This window comes from Haliotis asinina, chromosome 9 (genome assembly GCF_037392515.1).
Source record: "Haliotis asinina isolate JCU_RB_2024 chromosome 9, JCU_Hal_asi_v2, whole genome shotgun sequence".
NCBI lineage: Eukaryota > Metazoa > Mollusca > Gastropoda > Lepetellida > Haliotidae > Haliotis > Haliotis asinina.
The window spans coordinates 59,695,497-59,713,949 of NC_090288.1; the positions used below are offsets into that span (position 1 = coordinate 59,695,497).

Genomic DNA, 18,453 nt, shown 5'->3' on the forward strand with positions numbered 1-18,453 from the left:
ATACTTAAGACCCGTTAATCTGGACACCCGTCTCACATCCTCCACAATGAACGTCATACTAAAGACCCGTTAATCTGGACACCCGTCTTACAGCCTCCAAGATGGACGTCATACTTAAGACCCGTTAATCAATAATGTGGATATTTCTAATGCTTCTACTGGAAGGGGGCTACCATGCGGGTTAACAAGGTTTGGCAACTGTACACCTTGGATATTTGCATGGTTTATTTGACATTTGCAATGGGCCGTTTGTATATGGTCATAGCGAAGATCTATTGATTATGGAAAAAAAGTGTAAACAGTGCTAAAACTGTTGGGAACTAATAAATATCAAGTGTTAATATTGCTGTTATTTCGACGTATTCCTTCCGAAAGTATTGATCAAAGAGCGCAGTCCCCAGCACGGGCAATAACAAGGATAATGGCACTTCCTTCCGTGGGAGGAAGCACAAACACCTAATATATGCACTGAAGACTATAAATGTGGGTGGTTCGATATTCCCACCACGCATATTTAAAATACATAATTTCATACATAAATGAAGGGACTGTTTACTGAAAAAAATGCAAATTGTGTTAAACAATCAATACCTGAATCAATACGTCATTAATAACGGTAGCGGGTTAAGGCATGGCAGGTGTTGATATTTCCAGCATACCTCACGATAATGTATCGCGTACTTCTATTAAGAAATACACTGAAATGTGTTGAGATTTTCTTAGACCAGAGGACTAATATTTCGGACTACCTTTGTGGGATCGTCTGTCGGTACTCTATGAAATATTTATTGTCTCTTGAGTGAGTGAGTGAGTGAGTGAGTGAGTTTAGTTTAGTTTTAGTTTTTTATCAAAATATCACGACGGGGGACCCAGAAATGGGGAGCTGAAGTCTTCGGTGAGATAAGCGAACGCTTTAACCACTGGGATACCCCATAGTTTCCATATACCCTTTGTGTCCATGTACATCTTGATAACACTTTGTATCTCGCCACGCATCCACGGCTGCCCTGCTTTCATTTATTGTGAAAGAAACAATGTCACGAAGTCGCCACAGATGCTCCTACACCACGTTTTGAATAACCTAGTAAGTATAATACGAACAAAATGCACAACTGGTAGACTATCAATACCACGGGTTGATGCATAAATAGACTGCGCACAAACAAAATACCCAATTAGGTTTGGCTGTGAACTTGGCATTTGGGAAGCTGTAAAAGAGGAGCCTCATTGCGTCACATGCCGCAGTAACAATACCCCACTCTGTACCACGAATGTCAGAGTGCCCGGTGGCAATGTCAACTTGTCAGGGTAATCAGATAACTGCCGCTCCGGATATCCGTTGTTCCCGGAAGTCTCTTGATCGACCTTGACCTTAATGACAGCATGAACTGTGTGTGAGGCATGTTGTTGAAGACATTCAGAAGTTTTGCTTTGAAATCGGCAACGTTTAACCATTTACCAAAAGCCTCTGCTCTGTTCTGTAATATGTCACACATGTATTTGTAATGATTCAGTTACCTTCTAACGTGTTATAATTTGTTTTAGTCATAATATCGGTCTGTGTTGTTGTGCCTTTCTTCAGTTAGGCTTGTAATGCACGGCTCTGTTTTTAACACAAAGAACATTCAGGACTCCAGACTAAACTGCCAACAGTTAGACACTTATGTTTGATATTGGGTAAAACGAAACAAACAAAACATTGTCATTCGGTGGCGATGGTGTGATACGGGTTTTACAAGTGCAGACTTAATTTAGCCCGTAGGGTGATATTTTAATCATCGTTATCACCATTGTTGCAAATGCAACTCAGAGCAGCTTCTTGTCCAGTGCATCCTATCCCAAAATGTACTTATTATTCTCAGACACCAAAGAACCCCAAATCGCGTGAACTTAAGCGGGAAGGTAAGTCATGACTTGGAAATCCCAAAGTTTTCAAAACAGTAAGGGATGGGGAGTCCTACATACAAACTCACTGCAGAAAGATAGGTGTATTGTATTTAATGTTTGAGTGCTATGCACACCGTAAACAATACTGTTCCACCTATAAATCTTCGCCCCATGCAAACCAGTGACTAAAGCCACGACTTACTAACACAACTATGGTAATCAGCCATATCTATTGACCTCCATTGGGTTCCCATCTTGTAATTCCACCTCCGCCATGAATTCTTTCAATTAACAAACAGGTGTTACATTCGACCTTTTCATAATGATTGGATAGTGATATCCTTAGAATTGGGTTATGCGGTTATCCCATTACAGTTCGATGAAATACTATGGAAAATGATATAGATCGATTCTAAAGTACTGTTGTCATATGATACTTGTCGTAGGTATTTATCGACAGGATATGAAAGTGTGGTATTCAGCCACGCAGTGCTATCAACTATACCTCCGTACTTGATGATTAAGTGGCAGTTTATATTTAGAGAGTAGTTGGCTTGATTAGTAACACAAAGTACATTATCATTACTAGCTGGATCTAGCCAGACAAGAGTGGTCATACTGACCCACACCAGGAATTCTCAGAAAAAGGAATTCCTTTACATCAAACTCGTAAAGCCTTGTAGATTCAGCAATGAAGGACAACGGATAAATCTCTGTTGAAACTAGTGTTATCTTGAGAAGTATTATGACTATATCCTCCCTTCAGGCGACGGAAAACGCACAACTGTAACTGTAACCACAAAGAATACTGGTATTTACTGTTATTGCCTTCTCCCTGCGGCCTCCCTTGAATGGTTCAGTTACAGTAAACCAGAGCTTACCAAACACACACACACACACCTCTCTCTCTCTCTCTCTCACACACACACACACACACACACACACAAACACACGCGCGCGCGCACGCTCGCACAGACGCGCAGCAAATTACAGACACAACAAACCACCGACTTGCCCAACTCAGAGAGAGGGAGAGAGAACAAACAAAAGGCAAACCCATCACCCATTCATCTCCAACACAGGCACATGCACACACACAAACCACCTCCACCGCGGGCGCACACACACATACCCATCAAAATACAGAGTTAGCAAACACCCATGCAACTCCAGCACGCACACAACGGCACAACCACAACCACCATCACACACCACACACCGGCACAACCACAACCACAACCACCATCACACACCACACCACGCCACACTGTGCCACACCGTACCGCACCACATCACGCCACACTATACCACAGCACACCCGGAATACCACCATCATCTTTCATCCAACACAACATACAGCCAACATATTACATATTCACCAACACAAAGTCTATCTCCACCTACAGCTTTGCTCACCCCTAACATCTACAATCATATATCACGCTATAAATAAAATCTCCCTAGACATCTGTGTAATCATTTGTTTTGAAGCGGAACAATCAGTTTAGTTTGCGAGTACCAAACACACACGAAACCTAGTGAGTCTCCAGGATGGACAATTGAATCGCCATGATGAAACATACTGTAAAGCGAGATCGATTTTATCCTAGATGCTCTATCCATAGTACTGCGGGTGAGTCTCTTTTTCTGCGATCACCTTCACCCAACATAAGGTACTGTCTCGACAATGTCACGGCTAACGAGATACCGATACCAACAGGTCGGTGTTAATTGACAGTACTGATTGGTCCGTCTGGTGCCTGCCAGGCAGATGGAGGAGTTAGGGAGAGGGGATAGCGGGCGGGGGAAACAGTGTGACTAACGGGAAGTCGTTGAGGGAGTGTCTGTCGTGGGGCATGCATCCACAGCATTGTGAAGTAGTCACTGAAGTGACTAAAGATGAGTGTGCGGACTACCTGGCGGTCAATAGTGTACTGACATCCCCGGTCACGTAGACTTGCAAGGACTTTGCATTGGATACAAAGGATGTATACAGAAGATGCTGTTACGAGACAAGCATAAACAACCTGTTGCCATGGAGCCTGCTTCAAGACAGACACGACAAGTTGAATCTGGCTTGACTTTGAGTTTGCCCATGACTGAGTTGACAGGGGTCAGTGAGGTTATGCAAGTCTAAATACATCATTGTGAATTTGCATGTCGTTTTTTTATAAATCCTAGAAATGACAACTTTGTCCTTTGTTCGGAATTATTTTATGTAACCGTTTAACAGATATTCAATCAATAAAATAAGTATATGTATAGTAACAGAAAATCGCTAAATTCATTTGCAAACGAAATGAATATTCCAACTGCAAAACATGTCGATATTTCATCCAAGTGGATGTGCTAGTTAGATTTTTGCTGGTCCTGATGGCGACGGCTTGCAACAACGAGGACAGCATGCTGCGATGCGCACGTTTTTCATAGGAGAATTGCAACAACATCAACATCCATGGCATGCTGTTTCACCAAGCACGCCGGTTAGAGGCATTTGCATGAAATCAATGTTTTTGACTCGGACTGTGTACACTGCGATCGTGTTTAACACATCTTTATAAAGATTACGTGAAGTAGTTTCATTCAGGGGAGTTATGGGGTTTCAGAATATATGAAATGTAGTCTGTATTCATAGCGTTCTCATCCTGACTGCAGATGATTGCATCGGAGCACGAGCAGGGGACCTACATCCCGCATCTGGGTATTGCCGGGACACAGTACAGAGGGTACTGTCTACATAGTCACATGGAAGTGTTGGCATCCCAGGGATTTGGTCAGAACGTCCGTGTAGAGTAGCGATTTGGTATCAGGGTGTCATCGGTCGTGACCGCGGTGCTGCTCTTCCGGGTGTGGTGTGGTTGTGGAGGGGATCTATAGTTGGTAGGAGGTTCGGTGTGCGGGGGTGGTCGGGTTGTAGAGGTGACCTTAGTATGTATTGTAGGAGGTACGATGTGCGGGTATGACGGGTTTCAAGAGGAGTTTCCAAGTTACAACAAGTGTGTATGTGGAAGGTTCGGTGTGCGAGATTGGGGAGGGGGAGTTCATGAGGGAACCCTAGTTACAACAAATATGTATGTAGAAGGTTCGGTGTGCGAGATTGTGGGGGGGGAGTTCATGAGGGAGCCCTAGTTACAACAAGCATGTATGTTAGGAAGTATATGATGTGCGTGTGTGGGGGTGGGGGGGTGGGGGTGGGGGGGCGTTGTTCAAGACGAGAGTAGCTCACAAATGCACTAGTTATGCGGTAAATGCAGACGTGGAGACGGCCTTCAGTTACGTCAAATGTTAATGCGAAAGGTTGACGACGGTGGAGGTCGGGGTGGGATGGTGTAACTCTATGTGTGTGAAAGGTGCGTGCGTGTGTGCGTGTGACCCTAGTTACACCAAGTGTGTGGGGGGGAGGGGGAGGCGAAGTTGTGGGGCTGGCCCGGTGTAAAGTCTAGATGTAGAGAGTCATAATAACAAGTAGTGTAAGTGGCACAGGAATAGACTGTAGGATTGTAAGATTAGATACTGGTTAGCCAATGTTATATCAATAATATGCATGTTTCATTTATATGGAGACCACTCTTTAAAAGCAACTTATACCCACCGTGGGCGTATTCCTACAGATAAACTCTCTATATACATGCCGATATGAGTCTAGTCCATTTCCACCATGATACATTTGGGATATTGACGTGTGCTTTTTTCTGTGGTTTTGAAATCTCCCCATTGGAGTGTGGAATCGGGGGCGGGTAGAAACATGAAAACAACACACTCTCATCAATGATATGTATGCTATGAAATATATAATATTACGCAACAATCTCAGCACATTTGCATACCGTTTGGGTGTAACTGACATTTTCTGCAGTATAACTGTTTGAACATTATCTGTAAAAGTAAAACTCTCACCAAAGTTGGATTGTCATATAATTTACATTTTCTTTCTGTATTTAATAACACTCATCATGCTAGTCCAAGCGATTGATCATATGTGTAACATGTCTGGTGTATGTATGAACTTGAATGTGATATAGAACAACACAGATTTTTCTATATATTTCTCGAATGATCTGTACTAAAGACAGGCTTTTCCTACATCAAAGGAATACGTTCATGTATTAAGGATTCCGCGAAAACTGAACGTCAAGCTAACTCATGACGTTTTGGGAATGCTAACAAGGTTTGATAGTTCCACAGGGAGTGTGTATTGTTCACTGAACACTGAGTACGATGATTATGCTATTGCCACAGCTACAATTTGCTGCAATTATCTTGCAGTGTGACCTACATAAACAATGGCTTTTGTAGAAGGTATTTGTACACCAGTTGGAATTTGGTAAACTTCAAAAGAACCATTAAAGTCCTGTATTTCATCAAACAGTTCAAAATATTTGACAACACATCATCCTTGGCATTAGTGTTACAGTGTTAATATGTGATAGTGTGTTGCAAGAGTAGAAATGGTTTCTCATGACCCTTGATATTTAAAAGGTTCTGGTATTTGTGAGTTATTTAACTTAACATTTCAGAGAATACAAATCTCTGCTTCATAATTTACTTAACTAATATCAAATTTGATTGATGCCTCTCGTCATGGGAGATTTGCAACCATTACACATGATTTAACGTCTTACGGAGCGCCTGAAACTGCTCCCTGAGAATACATGCAAACAAGTCGTCATGTATCTTGTAGATATTTAATTTCACCCAAACGTGGCAAATGATGCTACCAAACGGACAAGCTCCGACAACCAGTGTTTGCATTGCCACCTGTCAATATTAACGACATGCGGGGTGTTTAAGAACCATCGATATACACTTGTCGCGTTCACTTACACCACGGCATTTTATATGCAGACTCACTATTTGCTTCAAAGCTAGAAATAAGCGAATCATGATCAGGAAAGTAGTGCCTTACCTGGGATGTGACGAATGCAGGGGGATTTTCGTATCCTAGTCCCGCATTTTCCGACCGAAATTCACGCGCAAGACACTGTGAACAGGCATCCATCCTTACACACGGAGTGTCGTCTGCAGACCACGCGTTGTCACAAAGCAGACGACATCTCAGCCCGCGCGTGTTACGTATGGAGCTGGTCGATAGACTGAGAGAGACTTGATCATAAATTATTACGCTGAAACCGCTTGTCACGTGACTAGCAATTCTACAAACTATGGTTCTATGGAGTGGAGTAAACGGTTGAACAGATATATGCTGATAATAGGTACAATGAACGTTGTAAATATTTAAAGATTGATCTATGTGGTGGGGAGACGAAGCAGCGGTGTAGCTCTGGTTTAGTATTGATCTAAAAGACGAATGAACTATAACGCCGATAGAAAATTAGGCATTTCCACTTGGAAAATACATCAGAATCTCACAATCCATTATGGAAAGATGGAACGACAGGATGGGTCGAGTGGGTTGATGACAATATGTTTGCCAGCCCTAAACAAACACAATTAAGGCTGAATTGAATCAGGCTGAGGTTCATTCCACCAAACTGATTTCGGGTTTGAATCAGGAAATTTGATAAAGACCATGCTGAATTTTTTATAAGACGTTTTATTGCTTTAACCGAAAGACTCCGAACACAAGATCTTCTTTAAGTTGAATTGCTCCCAGATGAATCGCCAGGATGTGAACGTTGATTCATTTCTGAAGGAGGTTGTTTCAACATTTGCACTCCTTCTAAGTACTGCGGAGTTTGTGTAGAAGAAGTTATTTAAAACTATGACGAACATTTTCACGTTGATACATATGAATTATTATAGATTTTACCTCTTTATCTTTAAAATATAAAAAGGTTAGGCGTGTGTGTCTGGATAATTTGTTTTAGAGAGGTTGCATGCATGGTCAGACCATTTTAGCAACGTTCCAGCAATACTGTGGAGGGGAGACACCAGAAATGCTCTTCACGCATTTCAACAGCCATATTGGGAATCGAATCTGGGTCTTCGGCGTGACGAGACAGCATTTCAACCACAAGGCTAAGCCAATGTCCCTTCTCACCTTCAGTTATAAAGGTTTCTTTTTACACAGTTCCAGCAAATACCTTACACGTTCTAAATGTTTCTTAGATGAATTATTTACAACATATTCCTATTATTCTCTTCACATATTCAATATATATATGTATCTTCATACCTCTCTGTGTCACTCTAATAATCATAAATTAGCACCAGATGTTTCCTTTCAGCCATTAGTGCTGATATGACAGACAGACATGACTCTTTGATTTTAGAATCATCAGTCATGACTTGATAGAAAGGAATGACTCTGTGATTGTCACAGTCATCATGCGTCAGTAGCTGTCTCCAGTGAGTCAACTGACCATTGATTCGTTCCTTCAGACGGAATCATACGTCCAAACACGTACAGTCAACGTGTGCAAGATCAAGATTGTGGGCGGTTATGTTGGACTCGTGTAGGTTGGGTAGGGCTTCAGAGGTTTTCTTCTTTATCGCACTCTGCCGGACATTTGCCACAATTATAACGCTTTGATTACACAATGCCATTTATGACATTTATGCCAAATATGACATATGTTGAATTATTACGCTTATAGAAAATATATTATTACCGCTTCTTGTGAACATAGTACATACTCTTACCTGGGTCAGACAAACCAGTGGTGTCTAGAATAAGCTTAGCGTAGTACTGTAGTTTAGGGATACGATGGCGCAAGTATCCTCATTATAACGTTAATCCTATAAAGGCTCGTGTCGTTAAATATGTACACTCGGTCTCCGTGTTGCAGAGTCGCGCAAATAATACGAGAAGACAGGTCAAAGACTGCAGTTCAGTTACACCTGGAATGAATAATTGTGTACCCACTCCAAGAAGTGCTTGTCACAAATTACACGTGTAATGTTTCTTTCAGGTCACATTCACCTTGCGCGTCACGTTCTTCAGCTGTTGGTTTTACGCGGACCTACCGGAGCTTCTTGTTTGCAGCTCCTGTTATATGGAGAACACCTGTTTCCACACACCACATAGTTCTTTAGGCATGCATTGATTTTAGCTAAAAACTACCAACATGATATATTAGATATGTATCAGATTCGAGGTAGGAGAGGCTATTAACTGGTGAGACTGTTGTGATTCCTGATGTCCGACATGTAGTTCAGTGCTTCATGCGATCTCGGGGAACCGATGTATGGATGTTGACGTAGATGTCTGGCACTGGACGAAACCATTTTGCCAAGGCATTTGATATACAGCAGTCAACTATATTCCTTTGGCAGTTGCGCGGTGTTTTTAGCCTTTGAACTTACACATCAAAGGTACGAGACACATTGCTTACAGTCCTCTACTCTGTTAGGTCCGATATCAGATTACATCTTAAACCATAGGGATATACGATTCATTTATTCAGTTTCTGACATTACCTCACAGATTCAGCTAGGCATGTGGAATGATATACCCATAGCAGATCGAATCTGTACTCTGTGTCAGGATAACTGTGTCGGAGATGAATACCATGCACTTTTGTTGCGATTACTTCGGCCAGTTTATAACAAACTGTTGTCAGCATATTTGTACGTTCATCCAAACGTATCAAATTCCATATGAAAGTAATAACAAATCTGTACTGACAAAGTAAAGCAATCCATGACCCTGTCATGCTTAGGTACAAGTCCTTTACATATGCAAATATCTGATCATCTGATCTACCCTTTAGACAATAGTTTTAGTTTGTATGTGCATAAATATAGCCAATGGTCCTATCACCATGCAACTAGTTTAAATAATATTGTACATCAGATTTCATATGCCACGGATAGTGGCCTGAAAGTAAGAAATGTTCTGTTCTGAACCCACGGGAGGAAAGGCATTGATGATGACCTCTCTTGGACAGTGAGTCAAGAAGTGCCCCAACCATGTCTGGTAGTCAACCGTGTACTGTCAGCTTCATCATCTCGAACCGACAGACGAGGAGTCCCCAAGGGCCTGTCAGCTCACGTATGTATTTGTACAATGTTATAGGCGGCGCTACCAGAGGGGTTCAGCGAATGGCGATAGTTATTATTTCCAAACGCCGGTTCAGTTCCTACATTGAAAGTGATTTTATTGATTGAATTATTGTCATGATGATATAGATAGCTGGCTTTTAGTTGGCCGTACTAGTTTCTGGGGAAAGGGAGACAAATACTTCCTGTGTCTGGTAGGTACTACTAGAAATGGGAATTTGAAGGACGCCTACCAAGCTGTCCTATCTCCTTGGGAAACCTGGGCAAGCGTTTCCGGTGTCTCGTGGGTAGTACTATAAATAGATCTGAAAAGGACGCCTACCAAGCTTCCCATCACCCAGAGACACCATGACAAGTTCTTACGGCGACTCTCGTGTAGTATTCTAACTAAGATTATTAAAGAACGCCTGCCTGGCTGGTATATATCTCCTCTGCTGAATCTAACTGTCAATAAGACAGGGCTTAGACTCAGAATTCACTATTTCTGCTGAGAATAATGAATCTAATGGGCACATGGCTAGACATCGATGCCGAGAACAACAGTGTGTGGCTGTCGGTTACTCACTGCTTCAAGGGAAACAGCCTATGTTCATAGGCTCAAATGAAGTATCGTTTGATTCAGAAAGCAGCTGCCAGTGTGCGAAATGGTTTCCGATGTTACTGGTCAGTCGAGCTAGCCATGGTAGTAGATTTCCAGCCCACAAAATAATTCACCAGCCCGAAATCGTGTTATATCTTAACAAGTCGGAGGGAGTATTATATTTACGAAATGACCCCATGAAAATTCACTAGCCAATCGGGCCGGTAATTGCGTAGATTTAGTGGCCGACTTGATTTTTACTAGCCACAGTTATTCAGTGGTTATTTCGCAACACTCGCTGTTTACTCAGCTCAGCAAATGTGCTTCACACGTCATGGTATCTGAATTTCGCATATCGTTGTTTTACCCGTGAAGATCTGGGGTAGAATATGCCTTCTGCAACCCATGCTTGCCATGAAAAGCGACTATGGTTGTCGTAAGAGGCAACTAACGGGATCGGGTGATTAGGCCCGTTGAGTTGGTTGACACGTCATCGGTTCTCAAATGCAGCATGATTGATGCTCCAGCTGATGATCACTGGATTTATGTTGATGTTGGGCCAGACTCGATTATTTACGGACCGTCGCCATATAGCTGGAATATTGCTGAGTGCGGCGTAAAACTAAACTCACTCACTATATCGTGGCTGATGTTGATCTCTGGATTGCCTGGTCCTGACTGGATTATTTACATGACTTGCAGCTGGAAACACAAGCTTTGGCTATTTTCCCACTTCTAGGAAATTTGTCGAGAAACATATAACACAATGTTACACTATGTAGCAAACGATATTTAGTAAGAAAGACCGTTGCATATATATTTCATGTTTCTTGAATAGGCAAAGTCAGCAATCTCAGTATTCCTTATTGGTTTCTTTTTGCTGACATGTGCTTTATGGTGATGGACATCTGATCTGGAACATTTCTGAAATTTGATATGGTAATGTTGTGATACGGCAATATTCTGACAATTTGACAGGGAATATTATGACATAAGGGAAATATTATAATTAGGGAACATAACAGCATTTGTCCAGAGAATAGTTTCTTATTTCGTCAAATAACAGCGAGAGTTGGGTAATATCATAACAATTGGCCAGGGAACAATGTCACAGCTCAACACATACTCACAACTGGCCACGGGGTGTGACAGATTGTCAAGGAATATTGCGACAAATATTCAACGACGTTCTTGGTATTTGGTCGGGTAATAGTGTGCCATTTAGTCTCAGAATAGTGTGCCATTTAGTCTCAGAATAGTGTGCCATTTAGTCTCAGAATAGTTTGATATTTAGTCTCAGAATAGTGTGCCATTTAGTCTCTGAATAGTGTGCCATTTAGTCTCAGAATAGTGTGCCATTTAGTCTCAGAATACTTTGATATTTAGTCTCAGAATAGTGTGCCATTTAGTCTCAGAATAGTTTGATATTTAGTCTCAGAATAGTGTGACATTTAGTTTCAGAATAGTTTGACATTTGTTTCTGAGAAGCATAATATTTTGTCCCTGAATAGTGTGACATTTAGTCTCAGAATAGTGTGAAATTTAGAATCAGAATAGTGTGACATTTTCTCTCAGAACAGTGTGACCTTTACTCAAAGAACGATGTAAGTCGTAGTCACAAGGCAATACCATGAAGTTTTCTGGGTGAATTGTGTGGTATGGCTCCGGATTAGTGTGATGTTTGGTGAGGAAAGAGTGGCACTCAGTGTGAAAATAGCATGATGTCGGGGATTATGTTTTATGTTTTATTGAGAACTTATGATACTTGTGACATATGATCAAGGAAACTTGTGATACTTGATATAGCCACTGTGACATTTGATCAGAGAAAACTGCGACATTTGACACGTGCCATTGTGACTTTTGATTAGGGACAGTAGTGACATTTGACATCGGCAATTGTGAAATGTGATCAGGAAAACTGTGATGTTTGACAAAGACCATGGTGACATTTGATCATGGAAAATTGTGACATCTGACGAGGGCCATTGTGACCTTTGATCAGTAAATGCTAAGTGCATGCAATAGCTACGCTCATAGGAGTATTTTGTTTTTGAGAATGTAGAAAAATATTTTCTTTTATAGGATTATCTGAGACCTCGTGTATAATTCGCTGCTGTCGCTGCGAGTATGGATAGACGAGATATCAACCGTGCAGAGGAGACATGGCGACGAGTGATGTGAGACATTACTATTTGTCATCATTTCCCGGGACAGGAGAAGATTGCAGTGGACGCAGAAGCCTGGAGACAGCATCATACCACCATTTCTCAGGGACGTATGCTGGATTCAGACTACATATACTGTCATCAAAGGCGCCAGAAATATCCAACACCACAGTTATGAATATCTTCACGCCAAAAAGTACCATATTACAGAAATCAGGCCGTTTTCATTCCTTCATGAATAAGCACGTGTCAGAGATCCGTCCCCTTCTCGTCAATCGATGTGAACAGATTAAATTACATGCCTGCCTACCATCGGCTGTGAGTGACACAATGACAGGCAAATATATCTCGTTATAGTGATGGGGCGTCCTTCGCTCGAGATTTTACAACACCTAATCAGTTAGAATCTGTCTGCATTTCTTCACGGAAAGCTGGATGTTTTACAGAGGAGGACGCACCATCACTTCTATCCATCATGTTGGAGCACGGTCCCTCTTATTAACATGCACTTTTTCCATGTGTCACCATTAAATCAAGTGATTGATTGGCACTCCTTTCAACAGCTTTTTTCGATTTTTTGAGTGATTGAATAACAGTATGCTTACGCCTGAGACTAATGCCATGCCAATGTAACGGTGAGATGTAAGCGTTAAAATCTAGGCGTTTAAATCCATCAAACCATCGGTAGATAGTATGACCATGGATCTATACTTCGTGGGAACGTTATCCGGCATTTGGTCGCATGTGCTGTATAGTTCGTTAAGTCTGGACACAGAAACCTAGTGGCTGATAATACGAGCATCGTTCTACACTTCGAAGGTACATTGTCTTGCAGCATCCGGCATTTGGTGGCCCAGGAGGTTACGCACTGTCTGTGCTGTGCAGGTGGTTATGTCTGGACATAACAAACCAATGACTGATTGTATGAGCACAGATCTGCATATTGGGAGGAGGAAAGGTGCATTGCTTGGCAACAGTCAGCATTTGGTATGCTGGGTGAACACACAATTTAGTGAGTATGAGCTGTAGCTATCGAATTAGACACGAGACCACTACTCGAGATCATATTGGCAAGCTGCGGGACTCCAACATAGTCATCGTGTGGGGCTTTTTATACCGTCTGGAATTATCACACATGAATGTATTTACAAATTTCAGATATGCCTGTGCTTCCAAATTATTAACGTGAAGTTGGTACTGAAATAAATATCAGTTTTACATCACTGGAAGACTATTTTCAGGCTTCATTTATACTGATTGTTTAACTCACTGCCAAAAAAACAGACACAGTGAAGAATATTGTTTGGAAGAACCGGAGTCATATGTGTCAGACCTTACGATCCCTTGTTGTTATTGACAGTATCCGGTGTTGCCGCCTCAACAGATAAATGTCTGGTATGGACCTCACAATAAGATGGCGACACAGACCATCTGAAACGAAACTATTTATCCGTGATAAATTACATTCGTTGTTTTAACCGACTAAACAGTTTTAAATCGTTAAATATTGCCCTCTGACACCAATTAAATAAGTAGATGCTTCCATCGCCAACACCTCTCGCTTTGATGTCGTGGATGATAGGTATAGAAGTGTCATAAAATATACTCAACTGGCACAAGCCGTTGATGTGGTAATTGTTATGAGGGAGTGATGGAGTTATCTCCCTTGAATCATTTCCAGTGTGGTATTTATAACTAGAATCGCATATACACTAGCTGAAGTTTGCTCGCATTCGAACCCGACAGCCAATCCAATTTGGAACTGGCAAGCACTGACAGAATTCCATAATTAGTTTCCTGCACAGTCTAACAAACCGGTAGCAGAAGTAAGCGTCAAATAACAACTTAACTTGTTTGCTCGCTTCTGCCTTCGTATGAGTGAGCTCTAAAAGTTTTCTGAAACGTCCGTTATGGTGTGCTGAGAAAATTATTCTTTGCGAGATTCCAATGTATGTTTTAACGGAGTTTTCTTTGCACCGATATATATCATGAAGAATGTTACCGTTTCTAGAAATGTATCCTGCCAACTGATTAGCCGGTCTCCATCCTTAACATAAAGCACAAACCAGTAAACGCCATGGTTCCGTAATACAACTAGAGTTATGAAAACATGGGCCAGTCGGTCGGTGTCACGTTCAGGCACAGTGCTTAATGTGACATCATCGAATACCAACCCATGGCCGTGTTCACAATCATCAATTACAACAACGAATCTACTGATTATCATGAAGCAGGTTTCATCATCATCATCATCATAATCATAATCATCATCATCTTTAAAACGCATGAAGATCACATGACCATATACATATTTCTATACGTATTCTAACCAAAAATGAAGTTGTGAACGAAATGAGGAAAAAATTTTCCTTTAAACTCTTAGCATTTACCTGTCTCCCTGCGTAGATTATCTATCACATATATGCTTAGATGTACTGGGTTATTTTTTTAGAAATTTAATGCCTATTTCCATTTTTCTAAGATTTTTCTAATTTTGTATGCATAATAGATAAAATAGTTACTTAGACAATTTGAACCTTTGAAGCTTGTAATTGTCAGAAAAAATTAGAGTGATTTCAGAAAACTTACATCGCTGCGACCGAAAATGACCCGTTTAATGTTGGAGACAGTACTCAGGTACGTCTGATCTGCAACAGGTCTGGACACTACTACATCAGCAGAGTAAAGCGTTTTATAATATCAAAAACTTCTGAGAGGGCTCTTGAAATGGACATGGTTTTGATCTGGTTTTGGAAAGAAGGGAAACCCACGCTGGAAACATTATTTTCAGCTACACATGTTTTTTGGTTTGCGCTGACGATAAAGAATGGACACTAGAATACGTGAAAGATGGTTATGATGGGGTCACGCACTTGCAGAAATTCTGCGATTTTAAAATTAGGTGCCTTGGGTACTACGGATTGTCATCTCGTAGTTTAGAAATAGTGACACGACCCCAATTTCCCCCTACACTTTTTATTTAGACATTACAGTTACAGATTCTGTGGTGTGTCTTTAATTTGTAGATTTCTTTATAGTTCCATACATAGAGTATACAAAAAGGGAACCACCTTTCAGTGTTGTAAAGGGCTATAGCGCAAGACATCTTTCTTAAAGATGTTCAAAGTAGCACCGGTGATTGAAAGTCAAGGTATCAAAAAAGACAAAAGCCGAAGGTATTAAAGAACTCATTTCACCGCTGAAAACAAACAGTGCATGGAAACCCAGCTGATTCCTCTTCGCTCCTCTTAATCTGGAAGCCATCAAGACGTATTTTGAGCACTGTTTTCAAGACTGAAGCAAGGTTCTGCCTTGCAGCATGGAGATGGTGAAGCTGAAGATGAGTACATAATTGTGGGTATGGCTGCCACAATGCGTCTTCTGGCTGTTTCTTGCTGATTGTTCATGTCATTAAAACTTTGTAACAATCAGCAAGATTGGGCACTCTGTGGATACAGGTTTAAAAGGAACTATGCTAAATGGTATTTATCGTTAAGAAGTAACTGGTCACGTCTACTACAACAGAATTTCTGAAAATATACGACAGAATTTTCAAAAGAAAATTAATGATTATTAGTCCAAAGTTTATCGGATGAAATGACGTGAAATGACGTGAAATGACGTGAAATCTCGCAAAATGTATCAGCGTTTTTGTGATATGTATTATTCTGGTTGACATAAATACCAGACTAAGGGAGATAGATGCATGCCATTCTTGATAAGAAATGTGTTTCAAACCTTGTACTTGTTGTACAACTCCAACTTGTGTGTTCATGTCCAATCTATAGTGTTCACATTGTTACGGTTACAAATTTGCGTAACAAAATGTGTAAGAAACCCAGCTCAGAACCAGCAAATTATAACACAGACAAGTCTAAAATATTTATTATTTTGTATTGGGCAGCAAACAAACGGAAGAAACAAAGATTCACTATAGAGGTTTGATGTACAACGCACCTCAGTCAAATCTAAAGTAATGGGTTACAGATATAATTATTTTATATCAACTCACCAAATCTCGGTTTGAGAGTGAGAAACAGTTATACTGCATGTAATAAGGTGAGAGATCAGGCAGTGGTCATCTAGGTCGGGCATTGACAGAGGCAGCTTGTCACGTCGTCAATACAATAACCAGCCTTTATATACAAAGTCACTGCTTCCTGAACATTTGAGCACAAGTGCCACCATCGCCATTAACATAGAATTTTTCATAGTCTAATATATGGAAGTTATGTCACATAAGAATAGATTGGATTGTGCCTACAGTCCAATTTCAGTCTTGTTATGCAGTTACGATGTACAAACTTATTGAACTATTTTATCTACACATTTACCAAGTGAAAGGTACTTCTGAAAGTATTTAGTTCATTAAAGAGTAAAAATCATGGATGCCTGTCATGTTCGCTGTAGCAATGGCTGTAATTTATTCTGAAAGGAATTTTTTTTGGTCAAATGTCCGGTTATGATACGTATATTTCCCCGCTATTAAAGCGCTATTAAAGTAAATTCACAAATGGTTTTCTTCCCAAACGTCCTAAACCAATATTTGTTTCATTGTAATTATGTGATTAAACTTAATTCTTTTGACATTTAATGCGGGACTACGGTATACTCGCTCCTACTATATTTAAACATACAGTGAAGTGTGCTCTGGAAGCTTCCAGACCAGCAATTGTAATAAAGTATTGGGGTAAAACACCAGAAAGTGTTTAGTTATATAAGTATGACAATACAGACTTGTCTCTCTCATTGCATTTTTGAACACTTTTCACTCGGCTATCCCAGACGTTGGGCTCTTGACCTCTGTTCTGACTTTGATCAGATATTTGCTTTGTATTTGTATTGAAACTGAATTGGTATAATTTGTTTGAAGATAAAGTTCTGAATATACATCTGCAATGAAAACCATATACGTAGTTGAGTGTATTAAACTCTGTGTCGTAAAAGCATTCTTCGATTTCAAGAATATCAGTATTTGGAATTCGGTTCCATAATAATGTTCCAAACATTTGGATAAAAAAGGAGAGCGAAGTTTTTTAAGACATACATTAAGGCGTTTCTAATCACTAAATTATGGTTTACCAATATTCGTCATTCAACATTATAGCTAAATGGATGGAATTATCAGTAGTATAGGGAATGGGGGTTCTGGCTCACTTTCAAGAAATGTCTCTACAAAGCCTTATTTACTAAATAAGGCTTTGGTTGGGCCATTAGCTCTTGCTACTATTACCCCTACTACAAAAAAGTTGGCGGTAATTACTGTGCCTTGGTAGGAGGTAATACTGTGCCGTACGGTACGATCAATAATTCTTCTCTTACAAATCCCCTACCCGGCCCATCCCTCAAGTAGTATAAGTTAGGTTCGTCGGCTTTTATATCCACTTTATCTATGTTGTAAGTTTTGACTGACCATATAGGATCGGTGGCTCGCTTACGGCTATCGCCCTCGTGTTCCCCCGGCTGGTATAGATACCTCACTAGGGCCCTATCTGGTATCTGTTTCTCCTTCCCACGTAATGGAGCGGCCGACTCTGCAACTATTGATTTTAGTTTGATAGCGTCTGCCGGTTTCTTACCGGTGAGACGGGTGACTTCATGGTTGATTGCCGACACCACCTTGGGTAACCTCGTGACCCATTCAGTCGATCGTTTTCCAGGGGTGGCCATCTCCCTAGCATACTGATAGCCGAACAAGCGCTCAGCCAAAGTCCTATTAAATCTCTCAACTATGGCTTGGCTGCGATGGGCTCCGGCCGTGCCACGTCTGACCTTTGTATCGTGTTTGGCTAGCAGTTGTGACACGGCACCCATGAACTCCCGTCCGGGGTCAACTTGCAGCTCTGTTGGCCACGT

General features: G+C 41.0%; 1 pseudogene; it reads right to left on the reverse strand.

Moving 5' to 3' along the window:
- Positions 1-6,999, reverse strand: part of LOC137297135 (protein rolling stone-like) — a 45,431-nt pseudogene extending 38,432 nt beyond the window's left edge.
- Positions 7,000-18,453: the final 11,454 nt, after the last annotated feature.